Here is an 18,084-nt window from a genome sequence, read left to right on the forward strand (position 1 = left end):
TGGTTGAGTGAATCTGAAGCTGGGAGTCACAGCTTTCTCCAGGTCTCCCATGCGGGTGCAGGGGTCCAAGGACTTGAGCCCTCCTTGATGCTTTCCCAGGCCATAAGCAGGGAGCCTGATCAGAAGTGGAGCAGCTGGCTGGTACTACAACTAGCACTATATGGAATGCTGGCATTTCAAGGTAGAGAGTAATCTTTTGAGTCACCAGTACTCCATCTGATCAGCATGCCACTGATTCAAACCGGGTGCAGAATTTTAATTTTTTTCTTAAATGTTCCACTAGATCTAAATTCAAAAACCACAGAACTCATAAAACTTATTTTTATAAGCTGTACTTGGCCTGATGCAAAACGAGTGACTTATCATATATGAAATTGAAACTGCATTAGCATTTTTATACATCATAACAGAAATTTCCTTCCCTCTACTGAAAACCGTTATATAGTATTACCACAATGGCAGATTTTAGAGAGAAGGATACAAAAAGATTTTCTATCTGCTGGTTCACTCCCCAAGTGACTATAACAGAGCCAATCCCAAGCCAGGAGCCAAGAGCTTCTTCCAGGTCTGCCACATGGGTGCAGGGTCCCAAAGCCTTGGGCCATCCAAGGTCATAAGCTGGATGGGAAGTAGAGCAGCCAGGACACAAACCGACACCCACAGGGGATGTGAGCACTTGCACGCTGGGGATCAGCCACATGAGCCATTGTGCTAGCCCTTACCATAATGATTTCTTTAATGAAATTGTCAATATCTAATTTTTTAAGCAGAATGAGAAATTATCTGTCCTGATGAAACATGACAACTGGGTTCTAACATTTTGAAAACAGAACACTCAGTTCTTAACTGAGTAGAGGGAGTTACTACTGTAACACCAATCACTGTACTGAACCAGACGGCTTCCCCAGGACCTGGAGGGAGCGCTGTAAAGGAGCCACGGACTGCAGATACCTGCCCTAACAGGAGAAGCCACACCCCTTCCTCACTCTGTTTCACATCGTGGTTGGGGAGCTCTGTTGTGGACAGCAGCAAGGAACAATGATCAGAAGATGCTGCACGCATATTTTGCCTTGATTTAAAAAAAAAAAAAAAACCTATAAGTGGCACTGCATAGGGATTCTAGTTTCTACTACTGCAGAGCCACTGTGTGTCTAACTTAGCCAAGGAAAAGCCCAGCTTAAGCCTGCTGTCCTGTTCTCTTCACCCTTCAAATATGTGCCATTTGCACCCTAAAAGAATGTCCTGTTCTCTGAAGCACACCTTACACAAATCTAACCCTGCGAGAAGAAAAACAAGCTGGAGAGCCCCTGAGCTGACGAGGAATGACTTCTTGGATGGACTGTCACACAGAGGTCTACATCAATTAGAACCTTATGCATTAAGAGGACACAATCAATAGGAAAGAGGCAGCCTAGAAAAGGGACAGAATATCGACAAATCATAAAATTGAAAGGGAGTTAGTATCCAGAAATAAAGAACTACAACTCACAACAAAAAATCAAATAACTCAATTTGAAAAATACAGGCAAAGGAAGCAGAAGTCCCATTTAAAGATGCCACTTGTGATGACCACAGTTCATATTGAAGCTCCTGCCTCAAGTCCCGGCTCCTCCTCTTCCGATCCAGCTTCCTGGAGGTGCACACTGCAGAAAGCAGTAGGTGAGCTTCTTGAGCTTGAGTCCCCGCCACCCACATCAAACACCCACAGTTAGTTCCAGGCTCGTGGCCTTGGCTTAGCCTTGGACTGGCTACAGAAGGCATTTGCAAAGTGATTCAGCAAACAGAAGGTATCTCTCTCTGCCTTTAAAACAATTATCGACTACTGAGGCTTTCACACTGCACAAGTGACATCACCTGGGAGGCCCCCATCTCCTATCAAAGTGTGGCTTCAAGCCCCAACTCTACTTCTTTTTTTTTTTTTAAGATTTATTTATTTTTATTACAAAGTCAGATATACAGAGAGGAGGAGAGATAGAGAGGAAGCTCTTCCATCCGATGATTCCCTACCCAAGTGAGGGCAACGGCCGATCCAAAGCCAGGAACTTCTTCCAGGTGTCACACACGGTTGCAGGGTCCCAAAGCTTTGGGCCATTCTCGACTGCTTTCCCAGGCCACAAGCAGGGAGTTGGATGGGAAGAGGAGCTGCTGGGATTAGAACCGGCGCCCTATAGGATCACTGCGTGTTCAAGGCGAAGACTTTAGCCGCTAGGCCATGCTGCCGGGCCCCCCAACTCAACTTCTGATTAAAGTTTCCTGCTAGCATGCACCTTAGGAGGCAGATGACAGCTCAAGCACTTGGATCCCTGCTACACTACACTCATGGCAGCTGAGATCCAGGCTTCAGTGTGGCCTACCCTGGACTTCTGTGGACCTTTAGGAAGTGGAACAGTGATTGGAACATGTGTGTCTCACAATCCCTCTAGCTTTCATATGAGAAAAAAAATTTTTTTTAGTTAGAGAGAATTATCAGGGCAGATACTTGGCCTAGCAGGTAGGACACCAGTGAAGAACTGAAATCTCCTATCATGTCTGAAAACCCGAGTCAGATGTCCAGCTAAGACTCCCATTCCCGCCTCCTGCTAGTGCAGAATCCACACAGCCGTTATCCACAGGAGACCTGGACTGAGTTCGCCAGCTTTGACCCAGCCAGCCCTGACCACTGACAGCAACTGGACAGTACGACAGTGAATGGGAGATCTGTGTGCACTTCTCCCTCTTTACATTTGCTTCCCAAAAACACTAATATTAAAATTTTCAGTTATAAAAGACAACAGGGGGCCCAGCGCGGTGGCACAAGTGGTTAAGGTCCTCACCTTGCACGCCCGGGATCCCATATGGGCGCCGGTTCTAATCCCAGCACGGCAGCCCCGCTTCCCTTCCAGCTCCCTGCCTGTGCCCGGGAAGGCAGTCGAGGACGGCCCAAAGCTTTGGGACCCTGCACCCGCGTGGGAGACCTGGAAGAGGCTCCTGGCTTCGGATCGGCATAGTATCGGCCCGTTGCGCTCACTTGGGGAGTGAATCATCGGACAGAAGATCTTCCTCTCTGTCTCTCCTTTCTGTATATCTGCCTTTCCAATAAAAAATAATAATAATAAAAATAAATCTTTAAAAAAAAAAAAGACAACAGGGCAGGCCTGGCACGGTGACCTAGCGGATAAAGTCCTCACCTTGAACGTGTCAAGATTCCATATGGGCGCCAGTTCTAATCTCAGCAGCTCCTCTTCCCATCCAGCTCCCACCTTGTGGCCTGCAGTCCAGGATGGCCCAAAGCCTTGAGACCCTGCACCCACATAGGAGGAAGCTCCTGGCTCCTGGCTTCAGATTGGCTCAGCTCCAACCGTTGCGGCCACTTGGACCATCGGACAGAAGATCTTCTCTGTCTCTCCCTCCTCTCTGTATATCTGACTTTCCAAGAAAAACAAATAAACCCGGGCCTGGCACGATAGCGTAGTTGTTAAGGTCCTACCCTTGCACGCCCGGGATCCCATATCGGTGCCAGTTCTAATCCCAGCAGCCCTGCTTCCCATCCCATCCCAGCAACCTGCCCGTGGCCTGGGAAAGCAGTCGAGGATGCCCCAAAGCCTGCATCCACGTGGGAGACCTGGAAGAGGCTGCAGGCTCCTAGCTTCAGTTCGGTGCATCTCCAACCATTGCAGTCATTTAGGGAACAAATCAATGGACAAAAGATCTTCTGTCTCTCCTCCTCTCTGTATATCTGACTTTCCAATAAAAATAAATAAAAATGAATGAATAGATCTGTCTTGTTGGGGTCCGTGCAGTATATGTGGGGGACATGAGTGGTTGAGAGTGTTCCATTGCAGGCAAGGCCGCAAGGAATTTCCCACTGTTCGGCAGGGCCCGCCCGGCGGATGTCTCTACAACCACCTGAATGCAGCTCCACCTTCTTCTGCATGGACACCGGACCACCCTGCGGAAGAATTTTAATCCATCCTGGCATTGGCTACGGCGAGGTTAACTTTTTGCTCAGCCGGAGCTTGGAGGTCAATATCTTGCAAAAAGGGCCCTTTATCATTCCTACTGTCTTGGCTGTCCCCATTGAACCTATGCTAATCAAGGGACCTGTATTTAGGCTTTTATTCTTTCCTTGATCTTTAAGTTCTCCTTTTCTTTGTGATAAAAGATTGAATTGTAGGTTAAGAATTGTAGCAGGAACTTCTAGGTACTGGCAGCAGGAACTTCTAGTAATACTATGGCAAGAGTTATCTTTAGAAACACCCACTTGACCATGAGGTAAAAAGTATGGGTCAGAGTTTAACTGATTTTTGGGCCCGGCGCGGTGGCGCAAGTGGTTAAGTCCTCGCCTTGCACGCCCGGGATCCCATATGGGCACCGGTTCTAATCCCGGCAGCCCCGCTTCCCTTCCAGCTCCCTGCCTGTGGCCTGGGAAAGCAGTTGAGGACGGCCCAAAGCTTTGGGACCCTGCACCCGCGTGGGAGACCCGGAAGAGGCTCCTGGCTTCGGATCGGCATAGTATCGGCCCGTTGCGGCTCACTTGGGGAGTGAATCATCGGATGGAAGATCTTCCTCTCTGTCTCTCCTCTCTGTATATCCGCCTTTCCAATAAAAAAATAATAAAAATAAATCTAAAAAAAAAAAAAGAGTTTAACTGATTTTGTATAAATAAAGCGGAGAGCTTTTCTGCGTTGTCCATTATGATCATGAAATCCTAGTGGTCCATCTCTTTCTTTCCTCGTTACGCCTCATCCACGCACCCTTCGCGAGTTCCGAACTCAGCTGGAGCTGGACTCCGGCACTGTCTCTCACAGATGTACATCCCTACCAACTGCGTAGAAATAAAAAAATTTTTCAAGATCTATTCATTTTTATTGGAAAGTCATATTTACAGAGACAAGGACAGATAGAAAAGATCCTCCATCCGCTTCTTCACTCCATAAGCGGCCACAATACCACAGCTTGGGGAGGAGCCAGGAGCTTGAGGAGCTGCTGTCGCAACGAAGTCCCTGCCAGTGAGCACAAGAACCACGGCAGGGATCAGCCCAGACCAGGCAAGGTATTGCTACCCACTGGCAATCATTTGGCACAGGCTGGGGGCAAACCAGGCTGGGCCAGTTCATATCACCCGTTGGCAAACACAAGCACCAGAAAGGAGCACAGGTCAGGCCAGGTCAGACCACAACACAGCCAGTTCACATGAGGGCCAGGACTGGGTGCCAGATGGGTTGAGCTAGGCTGTAGCCCCCACCAATGTTAGCTGGGATTAGGAATGGGCTGGGCCAGGCCAGGCTACAGCAGCCACTGGCAAATGCCAAGGCAAGGGGACCACAGCAGCCTGGGACACAGCACCCAACCAGCACACGTAAGACCTGGGGACGGAGTGAACCTGGTAGGGGGGCTGCATGAGGCTCGCTTGCTGGACCACCATTCCCGCTGGAGAGTGGGAGAGCTGGGATGGGGGCAGATCAGGCCAGGCAGAGTCACAACATGTGATGGCCTACATGTGAGCTGGACCAGGGGAAAGCCAGGCTGGGTTGACTGTCCCTACTGGTGCAAGGATAAGCCAGAAAAGGTGTGGGTTGGCTGGGTTTTGCTGCAGCATCAGCAGGCAGATGCTGACACAGGGGGGCTAATTCTGTCAAGTTAAACTGCAGAACCACCAGGATTGAGAGTACAAGATCCAGGATTGGGAATAGGCCCAGTAGGGTAACAGTGGCCACCTCCCTTTTGTGTTGCCACTCCCACTGGTAAGCGTGAGAACTAGACTGGGGCAGGCATGGCTACACAGAGAGGCGCACCTGCTAGCACACGTGTGGACTGGATAGTGGGGCTGGTTGGGTTGAACTGGGCTTCAATGCCCATTGACATGTATGAGAGCTGAGCAGAATGTGGGACAGATTGCACCAGTCTGCTGTACATACTGCCATACAACCATGGCAGGAGTTGGGCCTGGAGTGGGGGGTCATTCAGGTTGCTCCACTAGGCTACAGCTCCCACTGGTTTGCATGAAGTTCTAGTGTGTGGTGGGCAGCATCAGGCTAGACTGCAACACCCACTGATTTGTGTAGAAGACAGGTCTATAGGCAGAACTGACCCAGCAGTTGCAACCACCAGCATATGCATAAGCTGACTGGGGCAACAGACTGTGCCAGATCCAGTACTGGCAAGTACACACAAGAATCAGGTCTATGATCACCTCAGATGAAGTTTCTTTAGGGATCCCCCCCGCCCCCGCCAACTGAGTTGCTGACTCTGAACCCCAACCATGAAAAGAAGTGTAGGTTTCATGGTCTGACCATGGAGTGCATGTGTCAGAGCTGGGCCTCCTCAGTGACTCAGAGCAGTGGACGGCATATCCAGGTGCACACAGAGGACATGGCAGTACACTGGGGGCTGCAGAGGAGACACCTGGGACCATAACAGGATGAAGGACAGAACAAATTCATCATCTACCCCACCCAAGTGTTGGCAGTGAGTATCTGGGCAAACAGAGACGCCAAAGTGGACTATATCAGCCAATGGATTCTGGAGAGATTTCATCATGCTTGGACTGGTGAGACTGGTAGCAATTCAGAACTGTTCAACTATCAAAACCTCTTAAGCAGGACCCTCAGAGCGTGCCCCACAGCAGGAGCCCTGGAATTGCGTCGGGTGACTGTCTGACATCCCAGGGTATGGAGGCGGTTGGCAGGCTGGGTGTAGCTTCTCCTCTTATTTCCCCCCTTTCCCCAGATACAGGAAGGAAAAAAAGAGAATGTAGAAATAGTGGTCTCATCCACCTTCCTGTAGCTCTTGATCCTTTGTAGCCTAATCAACTATGCAAAAATCATCCAAACTAAAAAATAATTATCTTAAAAATAAATAAATAAAAATCTTTTTTAAATTAAGCGTATGGTGTGATAGCCTAGTGGCTGAGGTCCTCACCTTATACACGCCGGGATCCCATATGGGTGCCAGGTTTAATCCAGGAGGCTCTGCTTCCCATCCGGTTCCCTACTTGTGGCCTGGGAAAGCAGTCAAGGACAGCCCAAAGCCTTAGCACCTTGCATCCATGTGGGAGACCTGGAGGAAGCTCCTGGCTTCAAACTGGCGCAATAGTGGCGACTTGGAGAGTAAATTAGCGAACAGAAGATCTTCCTCTCTCTTCTCCTCCATGTATCTGACTTTCCAATAAAAATAATTATTTTAAAAAAAATTTGCTCCTCAAAGGTATTCTGCTAAGTGGGACAGCAAATAGACATGGGGTGCCTTTTGGAACAATCAGCCTAAGGCACAGTTTTGCATTTATCATCCCAGTCAAGGGCCTGTTCACCATGGTAAGGCACAATGGCAGATGCCATAAGGCCTAAGTAACATATGGCAGTCACAGAGACCCCAGATTAACTTGAGACAAGCAAGGTCTCATTAGCGGGATGAGATTTAGGTGGATTTTAAGGAATTAACAGGTTATAAATACAATCTGAAAGTAAGAAAATAATCCAGGCAGAGTTAGCAAAGGCCCAAGAGGAGAAAAGTAGCCAGGGGCGCAGGAAATATGGACCACCGCGGCCCATTCGATAACTCAACTGCTTACCGCTCCACCTTGCAAGTACCAGCATCTCATACAAGCGCCAATCCGTGTCCCCCGGTTGCTCTGCTTCCCATTCAGCTCCCTGCTTAGGGCCTGGGAAAGGAGATGCAAAAGAGGCTCCTGGCTCTGGATCAGCTCAGCGCTGGTTGATTTGGCCATTTGGGGGTTGAACCAGCATATCAATAATCTTTCTGTCTACTCTCTGTAAACCGGCCTTCCAAATAAACAAAAATAGATTATTTAAAGGAAATATGGTGCAGGGCAGAGTTATAAGTTTCTGTAGAAAGTCCACTCAGATGGGGGCCCAGCGCGGTGGCGCAGTGGTTAAGGTCCTTGCCTTGCACGTACTGGGATCCCATATGGGTACCGGTTCTAATCCTGGCAGCCCCGCTTCCCTTCCAGCTCCCTGCCTCTGGCCTGGGAAAGCAGTCGAGGACGGGCCTGGGAAAGCAGTCGAGGACGGGCCTGGGAAAGCAGTTGAGGACGGCCCAAAGCTTTGGGACCCTGCACCCGCGTGGGAGACCCGGAAGAGGCTCCTGGCTTCGGACCAGCATGGCATCTGCTGTTGCTCTCACTTGGGGAGTGAATCATCGGACGGAAGATCTTCCTCTCTGTCTCTCCTCTCTGTATATCTGCCTTTCCAATAAAAAATAAAAATAAATCTTAAAAAAAAAAGTCCACTCAGTTGTCAATTTTTACAAGCCTAAGTTCGAATATTTCAAAAATATAAAGCACTACAGTTATCTGTATTCCAACTGCTCACAAAGTATAGAAAATTCACAAAACATGTGAGAGATTATGTGAGATGCCGAATTACAGAGAAAGGAACGCTAACAGAATGAGATGAGTTTTCAGACATTTGAGCGTTTAAAAAACTAAATGATTCTTACCAACTAAATTCTACTCAGAAAAATTTCAAAATATATTGGATGTTTACTGCATACAAGGTATTCTAACATTTCTGTATGAAAGGACACTGAACCACAGCGAGCTGAATTAACTGGCCCAAATCATAAAGGTGGTCCGGGTGAGCCTGGCGTTCAGCACAGATCTTGCGAGGGCTGAGACCAGTGTGCCGCCCCACACCTCCCAGCTGTGGACACGTGCTACGCACTCAAACTCAACAAAAACTTCCGTGCAAGTTTTACGAAACCAATGAGTCCACTAGACAACTACTGAAATGTGTGACGAGCAGGGTGCCCCACAGACAGTGTCGTCACCCCAGATTCCAACCAAAAGCAGAGCTGCTTCTGCGTCAAGGACCAGTGGAAGTGGTCTACCATGGAGGAGATGGGGGTGGAGGCAAGGAAGGTCTCCATAGTTGAAGCCGTAAAACTTCGAAACCTACATCCTAACAAAAGGCAAGATGCTTTCAACTATTAAAACTGAGGCCAGGCAAGGTACTTGTCTCGCAGTGTACTGTTAACACACAAGGAACTTGGAGTACTACACTTGATCTTAGCCAAAAGGCTACTTAACAGTGTGCAGCAGAAGTTACTGACTCTCAACAGCCAAATTTCAACACAAATGAAATTCTTGGGATGAAGTTTGTAGAAAAACCAAGACCATCTGTAATCCACCCTTTAACAATTTATCAATTTATAATATTTAAACATACTTTGATAATGAAGAATTCCTATCTATAGATTCCAATTATTTCTTCAGCTAAAAATCACTTATAAAATTCCAATTCTCTAGCTCAGCAACCTCAAAAGGACTATATTGTATATAGATTCACAAGCAAAAAACTATCATTAGGGCCAGCACATAACCTACTGGCTAAATTCTCGCCTTGCACGCACTGAGATCCCATATGGTGCTAGTGTGTGTCCTGGCTACTCCACTTCCCTGCTTGTAGCGTGGGAAAGCAGTAGAGGAAAGCCTAAGGCTTTGGGGCCCTGCACCCTCACGGCAGACCCAAAGAATCCCCTGGCTCCTGGCTTCGGATCAACTTAAGCCCAGCTGTTGCAGTAACTTGGAGAGTGAGCAAGCAGACAGATCTTTGTCTCTCCTTCTCTGTAAAGCTTTCAAAAAAAAAAAAAATCACTAATATATTTTCTGTAAGTAGAAAGTTCTATTGCAACCTCACTTTCTTATTCTAAATATAAAGCAATTATGGGGCCTGCATCAAGGCGTAACAAGTTAAGCATCAGCCTGCAGTGCTCACATCCCATAAAGTGCCACGCTGAGCCCAAGACACTCCACTTCTGATCCAGTTCCCTGCTAATCAGCCTCGAAAAGCAAAGAAATTGGGTCCCTGCACCCACATGGGAGACCCAGAAGAAGCGCCAGGCTCTTGGCATCAGACCAGCCAAGCTACAGTTCAGTGGTTGTAGCCATTTTGAGACTGAATCAAGGGATGAAAGCTCTGTGTCTCTCTCTCTCTGTAACCCTACCTTTCAAATACAAATGAACAAATCATAAAAATAAATATTTTTAAAATATTTGAGCGGGGAGGAACCTGGTGTTGTGGGGCAGATTAAGACACTACTTGAGATGCTGATATCCTATTCAGGAGCACGGGTTGAATCCCAGCTGCTCCACTTCTGATCCAGCTCCCTGCTAATGCCCCTGAAGAGCAGCTGAAGCACTGGGGCCTCTGCCGCCCAGGTGCGAGACGCCAATGGCGTTTCAAGCTCCCACCCTCAGCCGGGCTCAGCCCCAGAGCCAAGAGAAGAGTCAGCCAGTGGGTGAAAGATCTCTGACATTCAGCCTTTCAAAGAAAATCTTTTTTCAACAAACTAACATAAATGTTAAAGGGACTTTCCATTACTTCACAAAGCTGTGAATCAGCACCTAACATGGCTGGTAAAAATATCATTTAAAGCTTAAAAGAAGAGCCCAGTGTGGTGGCCTAGCAGCTAAGTTTTAGCTTTGCACGCATTGGGCTCCAATATGGGCACCGATTCTAATCCCAGCTGCTCCACTTCCAGTTCAGCTTCCTACTTATGGCCCAGAGAGGCAGTCAAAGGACGGCCCAAAGCCTTGGGACCCTGCACCCATGCAGGACACCCGGAAGAAGCTCCAGGCTCCTGGCTTCTTCCGGTGCAGCTCCAACCATAGCAGCCACTTGGGAAGTGAATCCGCAGACTGAAGATGTTTCTCTCTGCCTTTCCTCCTCTAGCATATCTGTCTTTCCAAACTAAATAAATAAATAAATAAATAAATAAATAAATAAGGTGGGCAGTCATTGCGAACCTGCAGGTTAAGTCACCACCTGAGACACCCAGCTCCCACAGTGGAGTGAGCATTCCCTCCCAGCTATTCTGTTTCTAATCCAAGAGAGGCTGCAGAAGATGGCTCAAGGCCTTGGATCCCTGCCACGCTTACTGGAGACCCAGGCTGTTTCAGGCTCCCAGCTTTGGTCTCATACAGTCCTGGCCCTGGCCAGCACTTGACGAATGAAACAGCAAATACAAGATGTGTCTCGGACCCGGCACGATAGCATAGTGGCTAAAGTCCTTGCCTTTAACGCACCGGGATCCCATATAGGTGCCGGTTCTAATCCCAGCAGCTCCACTTCCCATCCAGCTCCTTGCCCGTGACCTGGGAAAGCAGTGGAGGATGACCCAAAGCCTTAGGACCCTGCACCTGCATGGGAGACCTGGAAGAGCTCCTGGCTTCGGATCGGCACAGCACCCGCTGTTGCGCTCACTTGGGGAGTGAACCATTGGACGGAAGATCTTCCTTTCTGTCTCTCCTCCTCTCTGTATATCTGCCTTTCCAATAAACATAAATAAATCGTTAAAAAAAAATTTGTCTCTCTCTAGCCGTGCCCCTCTAGATGAAAAAAATCAGCTTTTTAAGGCCCGAAGAGTAACTGTGTTCACAAGATCTGCTGCTTTACTATTTTTCACCTACCAAAGAATGCAAGTTAAGCCATTAACTTCAGATAATTTCATTTTCCCTGAGGCATGTCTGCAACTTTCTAACAAAATCATTTCCACCCCTCCTCCATCACCACCGAAATCCTATAATTCTCCCATCAGTTTCAAGAAAGAGGTTGAATACTGGCCATAAAAGGAAACCAATCATATACAATAGTGTAATCTGTTGAGCAGAAAAACCCGTTAAAAGGTGCAAAAGTACAGACAGGTGTCAAATGAAATTAAGATAAGAGAAAAATGCCAAGCGGTGAGCAATTAACATAGCTGCTTTTAAGTCACTAAAAAGTGTTGTTTGAATTCAAACAGATCTAACATTGCACCGAGTTCACAGGGAAAAAAAGCGGCAAACTCCAGGCTTGAAAGCTCCCAAGAGATGCTGCTTTCGCAAAGACTTTGGTCACTATCAGCCCTGAGAAACTTCTCTCAAGCACACCCTCCTGGACTTTCTACGGGCTAAACTTTCCTGAATGGGATTTGGACCGAAACAGTTCCGGAATCCCCTCCCTCTCCTTAAGCGCCGCGACTGCCTCCTGACCCCGGAAGGCAGGCAACTCCACCACCAGGCTTACAGTCAAGACCCACACTGGTTTTACTTTTAAAACCTGGAACGCTTTCTGCAGGACACTAAAGACTCGTCTGCCAGAAAGCAACTTGGAGATAGGATGCACGGGCCGGGAGGGGCGGGGGTTATCAGAAGGGATACTTCGGCGGAGCAGGAGCCGGACAACTACTACTCCGAAGGAGCAGGGCCCTGCCTGTCAAAGCTGCGCCCTTTATTTCCCCGCAGCAAACGCCAAGTTCAAGCCCCCCGGAACGTGCAGGCCAGACCTCTGCAGTTTTTACACTTTTCACGTGAGCTTCCCTAAGACCCCTTCAACCTACCGAAGCCACACTGCAAATTTATAAACAAACAAACAAGGCCCAGTCACCTCGTCCCACTCCGGCGGCGAATCCCTCTTCCCAACCCCACACCCCAGCCCGTGGCCGGCCTTAACCCACGTCTCCCCACCGCCAGGTCTCAACCATGGCCCTGGTACCCCAAATCCCCTGCCACGACCTCCGGTCTCCGGCCCCGCCCGGAAGGCTGCAACCGGTTCCAACGAACCCTCCCCCAAGACGGTCCTCCGGGCTCCTACAACTTGTCCCCGGGCGCCCCCTCCAAGCCCCCGGAGCACGCAACGGCCGAGCCCGAAAATGGCGGAAACTGCCGCCGTGTGCTGCAGGCCAGCGAACCCGAGCCGCCGCCAGACTCACCGTGGGGCGCCGAGCCGAGCTCCGCCCGGCGAGCGAAGCGTCGGTCTTCACTCTGCGAAACGTCTCCGCCGGACGGCCTCCTTCCTCCGCCCCTCTCAAGCCCTCTCCTCCAAAGGAACAGCCGCCATCTTCCCCGCGGAGCCACCGAGCGCACGCCCTTGCGTCACCACGCACCGGCGTACGTCCTCCCTCCCGCGCGCCCGGGCCGGCGGGCTGCCTCCCGAGGTGCGGTGTGCGCATGTGCGGAGGTGAGGGGCCGGCCTCGCCGGGCGGTGCGCGGCGCCCTGGCCGGCGTTTCCCTTTGTTCCGGCGCCCGGGATGCAGGGCGGACCGGGCGGGCGTGCTCGGCGGCCCGGCCCCTTTTCTCCGGTGGTGAGAGCTCCAGAACTGGACTAAGGGTGTTTGTTGGGGGGGACGCGCGTGCGCTATTTGGCCAAGCCTACCACCCACTTTCTTGGGCCTGTGGATTAATCCGTGAATTCAATGAGCGCAGAAGGCATAAGAACTCCGTCATCCAGGCGCCTCCCTGGACTAGGCTGGTGCACGTTTTGACTTGATGCCGGAGTTCAATCCCCATTTCCTGCTCCTGTTAACCCTGGCTTCCTCCCACCCGCCTGGGAGACATGGATTGAGTGCCCAAACCTAGCCCTTATAGCCCTGGCCATGAAACAGATAAGAGGTCTCTGTCTTAAATAAATGGGAAAAATAAATAGATTTATAGAGACAAGAAGAGACAGAAAGATCTAAAATCTGCTAGCTCACTCCCCAAATAGCCACAACGGTCGATCTGAAGCCAGGAGCTTCTTCTGGGTCTCCTACGCAGATGCAGGGTGCCAAGGCTTTGGGCCATCCTCTACTGCTTTCCCAGGCCACAAGCAGGGAGCTGGATGGGAAGTGGAGCAGCCGGGACATGAACTGGTGCCCATATGGGTTGCTGGCACTTGCAGACAGAGAATTAGCCAATTGAGCCATTCCCTAATAAAAAAGCAAGGCCCTAAATTAAAACAAAAATTTTTCACAAACCAAGTAATTAAGGAAATTGAAGAAGATGGAAGAGGAATCCATCACCTCTGGGCTCTTTGCTGTTAGTATCCTGTGTGTCTTTCCAAAGTGTGTAAAAGTGAAAATTGTGTATGCATGTGCTTTCCCCCCTACTTAAATAGGATCTTTTGCACACTATCTCCTCTCTTGGTCACTTTTCCGTTAATTTAGGACAGCTGTTGGAGAAGTTTGTGGAGGGGCTGGCCTTGAGGTGCCAAAGCTGAGTCGGCTGCTTGTAACCTGCGCATCCCAGCACGAGCTGCAGCCCAGGGCCCAGCTGTGCCTCCTTCCATCCAGCTCGCTGCTAATGTGTCTGAGCAGGTGAAACAATAGGCCTGATGAGGGGTTCCATGGTGAACTCAGCTCACCCCCAGACACAGGCATGAGACTAACCCAGCTGGGAAAACTGCATCCTGCTTGTCAAGAACAGTGAAACCCCTGGCATACCTAGAAGAAAAATGAATTTCACCTGGTGCAACAAAGGTTTGCGAAGTTACTGAGTAGTAATTTTTCATCCCTAAGATAGAGCTGCATTAGCTCAGATTAGCTCAGGCCCCTGGACCCCAATCTCACTGTGGTTTTTCACCTTTATAAAACTTGCTGTTTTGCGGTTTGCGATCAACAGGTTTTTGCGGGCATGAGCCCCACCTTCACCAGCAATAAAAACCTGTAAAGTCTTAATTGGTGCCCATAAATTAGGCCTGGCGCAATGGTCTAGTGGCTAAAATCCTTGAATTGCATGTGCCAGGATCCCATATGGGTGCTGGTTCATGTCCTGGCCATTCCACTTCCTATGTAGCTCCCTGCTTGTGGCCTGGGAGGGCGGTAAAGGATGGCCTAAAGCCTTGGATCATGTACCCATGCATGTAACCATGCAGGAGACCCTGAAGAAGCTCCTGGCTTTGGATCAGCACAGCTGTGGCCGTTGCAGCCACTTTCTGAGTAAACACCAGATGGATTTTTTTCTCTGTCTTCTCTGTAGATTCAACTCTCCAATAAAAATAATAAATAAATCTTATTTTAAAGAATTATTTTTATTGCAATGTCAGATAGACAGAGAGGAGTCAGAGACAGAGGAAGGTCTTCCATCTGCTGGTCACTCCCCAAGTGACCGCAGTGGCCGGAGCTAAGCCGATCCAAATCAGCAGCCCGGAGCCTCTTCAGGGTCTCCCACGCAGGTGCAGGGTGCCAAGGCTCTGGGCCGTCCTCGACTGCTTTCCCAGGCCACAAGCAGGGAGCTGGATAGGAAGCAGGGCCACTGGGATTAGAACCGGTACACATATAGGATCTTGGTGTGTGCAAGGGGAGGACTTTAGCTGCTAGGCTACCATGCCAGGCCCACTTTTCTTTTTGAGAGACAAATTTACAGAGATTTACAGGCAGATTTACCTGTAGCTGCAACAGCTGAGGCTGAGCCAGACCAAAGCCAGGAGCCAGGAGCTTCTTCAAGTCTCTAGCTTTCCTTTACTGGGTTCTCTGTGCCTAATTATGGAGCTGGATGAGAAGTAGAGCATCAAAGACTCAAAGCAAAGCCCATATGGGATGCTGGTGCTTGCAGGCAGAGGATTAGCTTCTTTTCTGTGTCTCTGCCATGCTGCATGCCCTTGCACTTTTCTTTCTCCTGATCAAGAACTCTCTTCCCAGATTTTCCTGTAACTGGGTCCTAATTTTGTTGCTGTTATCATTAATTTATGGCAGAAGAACTCCTGTCTGTGGGTTCAGGCCCCAAATGCCTGTCAGAGAAACTAGGATTCCTTTTTTTTTTTTTTAGATTTATTTTATTTTTATTACAAAGTCAGATATACAGAGAGGAGGAGAGACAGAGACGAAGATTTTCCATCCGATGATTCACTCCCCAAGTGAGCACAACAGCTGGTGCTGCGGCGATCCGAAGCCAGGATCCAGGAACTTCTTCCGGGTCTCCCATGCGGGTGCAGGGTCCCAAGGCTTTAGGTCGTCCTTGACTGCTTTCCCAGGCCACAAGCAGGGAGCTGGATGGGAAGTGGAGCTGCTGGCATTAGGCTGGCGGCCATATGGGATCCCTGCATGTTCAAGGTGAGGACCTTAGCCACTAGGCTACGGTGCTAGGCCCGAAACTAGGATTCTTCACGAATTTGCGTGTCATCCTTGCACAGGGGCCATGCTAATCTTATCTGTATCGTTCCAATTTTAGTATATGTGCTACCAAAGCGAGCACCCGAAACTAGGATTCTAATCCAGGCGTCACAGGTGGGTGGCAGCAAGCTTGAATCATCACCTACAACCTCCCACAATGTGTGTTAAGCAGGAAGCTGGAGTCCAGAGCCAGGGCCAGGATTTAAACCCAGGATCTTTGCTACTAAGCTAGACACCTGCCCCACCTTGCTCTCCTTTAGGGTACTAAAGTACATGGTACATGCTCGGTATACTATGCTTAAAGAACTAGCAGATAATCCAACGGTTGTAAGAGCACTGAAAATCATGTGAGTATAAGAAACTTAGGCTCTGTTGTTGAAAAAACAAAATCCCCAAAGGGTTACCATTCAGTGTGAAACTTAGAGCATCTGAGAGTGCGGAACCACAAACACCTGCTCCAGTAGCAGTCCCTCCTCCTTTGCTTTCGAACGCAGATAATCCTAGGAGTTCTGGGAAGGAGGGGGTATTGCCAGGAAGTAGAGTTCATCCTGCAAGGGTCTCTCTCTCTTTGTCAGCATTTCAAATCAAATGAAAGTACCTTACAGTTTTAATCAGTTCACCCTCCACTGATCTCTCAGCCCACATGCAGGGAGCTGGAGGGGAAGTGGAGCAGCCCAGACATGAAATGGCATCTATAGGATCCTGGCACCTGCACGGGGAATATGAGTCAGTTAAGTTATCACATTGGGCCCAGGTTGCCGTTTTTTAAGTGTTCAGATACTGAAATATATCCCTAAGGAGTCTCACCATGCTCCATCTCCTCAGGATTTCACTGTGATCCTACAAATGCCTGATGGCCCCAGAGGACAAATGTTGAAAATCACCTCTGGCAGAAGCAGGGTTTCACTTGGTTTGCTTTGGTTTTAAGAATTATGTATTTTAGGGTCTGGTGGCATGGCCTAGTGCTAAAGTCCTCGCCTTGAACGTGCCAGGATCCCATATGGGCGCTGGCTCTAATCCCCGCGATCCTGTTTCCCATGCAGAACATTGCTTGTGGCCTGGGAAAGCAGTCAAGGACGGCCCAAAGCTTTGGGACCCCGCAGCCATGTGGGAGACCCGGAAAGAGGCTACTGGCTCCTGGTTTCAGATCAGCACAGCACAGGCCATTGCAGTCACTGGGGAGTGAATCAGCAGACAGAAGATCTTCCTCTCTGTCTCTCCTCCTCCCTGTATATCTGACGTTTCAATAAGAATAAATGTTTTTTTAAAAAAAAAAATACATATTTTGGGACCTGGTTCAGTGCATCAGTAGCTAAATGCTCACCTTGAAAGACCCAGTATCTCATATGGGTGTCAGTTCATGTGCTGGCTCCTACTCACTTCCCATCCAGTTCTCTGCTTGTGGCCTGGGAAAGCATCAGAGGATAGTCCAAAGTTTCAGAATCCTGAACTCACATGAAGACCCAAAAGAAGTTCCTGGCTTTGGATCAGCTCAGCTCCAGCCGTTGTGCTCACTTGGGGAGTGAACCAGCCAATGGAAGATCTTACAATCTGTCTCTCCTTCTCTCTGTAAACCTGCCTCTCCAATAAAAATTAATAAAAATCTTTAAAAAGAAAACAAAAAAGGCAGATTTACAGAGGGAGAAGATCTTCCATCCAGTAATTCACTTCCCATATGACCACAATGGCCAAAGTTGAACCGATCTTAAGCCAAGAGCTTGAAACTTCTGTATCTCCCACATGGGCGCAGGGGCCCAAAAACTTGGGTCTTCATCTGATGCTCTCCCAAACACATTAACAGGGAGCTGAATCTGAGGTGGAGTATCTAGGACACAAACCAGCACACATATGGATTCCAGTCTAGCAAGATGGATAAATAACCTGTTGAGCCACTGCACTGGCCCCAGAAGCAAGGTTTTGAAAAACTCATTTTAGCCTGGACTCTGAGCAATTCATTTTGCCAATAGCTGCTGTGTGCTTTCCCAGAGGCAAACTATTCTCATTTTTACTTAATCCAGTGCTGGGGTCCGTGTGATGGGTGTGGAAGACAGGAAGGTGTGAAGAGTATCATTCCTTTGCAGGCAAGGCCGCAAGGAACTTCCCGCTGTTTGGCAGGGCCCTGCGGATGTCTCTACGACCACCTGAATGCAGCCCCGCCTCCCTTTGCATGCACACCGGACAACTCCACTGAGAATTCTATAATCTAGGCATTGTCTGCCTCTGCAGACTTACTGTTTACTA

At 49.1% G+C, this 18,084-nt stretch overlaps 1 protein-coding gene and 1 non-coding gene across 3 annotated transcripts in view; both read right to left on the reverse strand.

The window, feature by feature from the left end:
* The window catches only part of WDR33 (WD repeat domain 33), an 87,484-nt gene extending 74,640 nt beyond the window's left edge, over positions 1–12,844 (reverse strand). For both annotated transcript variants that reach the window (XM_040971196.1, XM_040971195.1), the window contains exon 1: positions 12,688–12,844. The gene's annotated coding sequence lies outside the window, so the exon portion shown is untranslated. The remainder of the gene's footprint in view (positions 1–12,687) is intronic.
* A 2,974-nt stretch (positions 12,845–15,818) lies between these two features.
* On the reverse strand, positions 15,819–15,925 carry LOC121150364. Its single transcript, XR_005882956.1, has one exon. It is a non-coding gene; the product is annotated as a U6 spliceosomal RNA (small nuclear RNA).
* Positions 15,926–18,084: the final 2,159 nt, after the last annotated feature.

The sequence above is a fragment of the Ochotona curzoniae genome, unplaced genomic scaffold (genome assembly GCF_017591425.1).
Source record: "Ochotona curzoniae isolate NIBS_2020 unplaced genomic scaffold, NIBS_Ocur_1.0 scaffold_4953, whole genome shotgun sequence".
Classification (NCBI taxonomy): domain Eukaryota; kingdom Metazoa; phylum Chordata; class Mammalia; order Lagomorpha; family Ochotonidae; genus Ochotona; species Ochotona curzoniae.